Here is a 3356-nt window from a genome sequence, read left to right as displayed (position 1 = left end):
TTTTTAGCAGGTAAACAATCATCTCAGCTCGTTCTCAGTGCCAAACAATATCTCTACTTATCTCCTTTTCTTTTCATTCTTTCATTCTTTTCTTTTCTGTTCTCTGCTCTCTTGTGGCAGAGGTTCTTTAATATTTTTCTTTCCTTTTCTTTTCTTTCTTCTTCTTTTCTATTCTATCATTCCATAATATAATTTATCTTCGCATTATTCCCTCCCCTTTTCCTAAGTGTCTTATGAAAGAGAATTATAAAGTTCTTTAATTAAGTTCACATTCTCTAAAGCTTTTAAGATCACTCTATTTGCCCTTCTCTGACTTATAATAATATTAATAATATCTTTACTAATTACTATTCGTAATAAAATATTAACAATAATATAAATAAATAATTTAAATGATAAATAAATAATATGTATATCTTTTCTTAAAAACTTAGCTTTGTAAAGTTTTATTTCTAAATTTTTATTATCTATGTTTTAAACTCCAAACTTTTAAATACTTCATTTTTAACCCAAAATTTTTATAAAATTAATGAAATCTCACATATTTTGATATTTATAAATATAACCTTGTACTTTTATAAAATATCTATTTTATCCCTGTACTTTATTTATTATCCAAAATATCCTAAAACGTATATAATTACAAAACTAACTTCCATTTTTTATTAAATTCCTATTTTAATTTCAAATATAAACTTTATTTCCCTGATTTTAACTTTACCAAAGGACTAAATCTCATTTCCAAAATTCTTCAAGTTTTCAGCTTGAGTTTTAAGTCCGTTTCTGAAGCTTTACTATTACCGATCTTTTACCGCTTTTTATTTAGTCTCTCGGTCATCAAACCTCATCAATTTTAATTAATAACCCTTATTCACAACAGCCCCAAAATCATCAAAATAATCCCAGTTGGACTGTTCTTCATGGTCGAACCACAATTCACAAGTAACAATAATAATTTAACAAAATTTCAATATAAAACTCAACCCAACTCAACAATAATCAATCAAACTAACATTTACTTATAAAATTCACATTTAATTATTATAAAATTACCAAATCCTACCTCCGTGCGAAATTAAAACAACGGAAACTCCGGAGAAGCTTTCTGACCAAGCGGCTGAAGAAGAAAATATCAAAAATCGTCTGTGCCTCCTAGAACTCCAATTGGCCGAAATCAAGGGGAAGGGGAGCTATGTCACCGTCAACTTCTACCGAACAAAAGTAATGTCAACGTAAAGAAGAAGAAGATACAAACACTTCTATTGGATTAGATTTTTTTATTAGAGTTACGGACCTCAAGAAATCAAGCTCAGAAGCTCTCAGGTTCCATGGAAACTCATGTTCTCTCTCTCCATTCTTTTCTTTCTTTCGGTGATGAAAAAGGGAAAGTAAGGGCTGGTGGTGATGATTACATAGTGAAATAGTGGGCTACGTGTCATTAAGGGGGTTGGGTGTCACAGTTTCAAGTTGCTGAGTCAGCGATTCAAGTTATAAATATCTTAATTGGATAATTATTGTTCATACCCTGACCCAAACTTCCAGCCAGGTCCAATAAAGATAAAGGGACTAAGCCTTAGAAGGTGGTCCTTATCTCTTACCCGACCTCTTTGAAGAGGTCGGACACTAATGAGTGGGCCCAAACCTCACCCGCCTAATATAGGAAGGCGCCGCTTCTAGAAGACCCAAAGTCTATCTCCTTCAAAAGATAGACTCTAACAAACTCTCCTAAACAAAAGATAAGATAAGATAAGGTAGAACTCCTCAAAGAGGTCGCCAAACTCTACTATAAATACACTGGCACCCCCCCCCAGGTATAACTCACGTTCTAATATACTAAAAACCTGCCCAAAGCCCTTGCTAACTTAAGCATCGGAGTCTCTTGCAGGTGCCACCCCCACCTCTTCACGAGGAACTCGAACAGGCGGCACCTCGGCATTAAACAAGTCGGATGCTGCCACTCAAAGGGACCTGGACCCCACGTTCTGGTCTAAATCAACGTTTCAGGTAACCATCAGAACATTGGTGCTGTTGCCGGGGACTTAGAAATCATCCCATAATCATGGCGGAGTACCAACAGGAGGACGGCCATACCGCCTATAAATCTGAGCAAGAAGTCCAGTCAGAGGAACATGCTATTGTGCTACCCCCTCCACCCCAATTTCCTGAAGGACCCCACAGGGAGGGACCATCTGGAAACCCTCATCCAAGAAGGATCATTTGGAAGTCCACCATACTAAAGAAGAGGATGATCCTCACACGACAGAAATACTAGACATGGTCCATTAACGAGCGGATAATTTATACGCTTTTTGGCAATGTTTTTAGTATGTTTTTAGTATGATCTAGTTAGTTTTTAGTATATTTTTATTAGTTTTTAGTTAAAATTCACTTTTCTGGACTTTACTATGAGTTTGTGTATTTTTCTGTGATTTCAGGTATTTTCTGGCTGAAATTGAGGGACCTGAGCAAAAATCTGATTCAGAGACTAAAAAGGACTACAGATGCTGTTGGATTCTGACCTCCCTGCACTCGAAGTGGATTTTCTGGAGCTACAGATGCCCAATTGGCGCGCTCTTAATGGCGTTGGAAAGTAAACATCCTGGGCTTTCCAGCAATATATAATAGTCCATACTTTGCCCAAGATTTGATGGCCCAAACCGGCGTTCCAAATCAGCTCAAAACTGCCCGGCGTTAAACGCTGGAACTGGCACAAGAATGGGAGTTAAACGCCCAAAATGGCACAAAAGCTGGCGTTTAACTCCAAGAAGAGTCTCTATACGAAAATGCTTCAATGCTCAGCCCAAGCACACACCAAATGGGCCCGGAAGTGGATTTTTATGTCATTTACTCATCTCTATACACCCTAGGCTACTAGTTCTCTATAAGTAGGACCTTTTACTATTGTATTTTCATCTGGGTAGCTATCTTTATTCTTATGCTATCTTAGATCATTGGGAGGCTGGCCTCACGGCCATGCCTAGACCTTGTTCTTATGTATTTTCAACGGTGGAGTTTCTACACACCATAGATTAAGGTGTGGAGCTCTGCTGTACCTCGAGTATTAATGCAATTACTATTGTTCTTCTATTCAATTCCGCTTGTTCTTGTTCTAAGATATCACTTGTTCTTCAACTTGATGAATGTGATGATCCGTGACACTCATCATCATTCTCACATATGAACGTGTGACTGTCAATCACCTCCGTTCTATCTTAGATTGGGTGGATATCTCTTGGATTCTTTAACCGGAATCTTCGTGGTATAAGCTAGAACTGATGGCGGCATTCAAGAGAATCCGGAAGGTCTAAACCTTGTCTGTGGTATTCTGAGTAGGATTCAATGATTGAATGACTGTG

Source organism: Arachis duranensis, chromosome 2 (assembly GCF_000817695.3).
Source record: "Arachis duranensis cultivar V14167 chromosome 2, aradu.V14167.gnm2.J7QH, whole genome shotgun sequence".
Lineage (NCBI taxonomy): Eukaryota > Viridiplantae > Streptophyta > Magnoliopsida > Fabales > Fabaceae > Arachis > Arachis duranensis.
The sequence above is the reverse complement of the archived record's forward strand: the minus strand, read 5'-3'. Positions refer to the sequence as shown.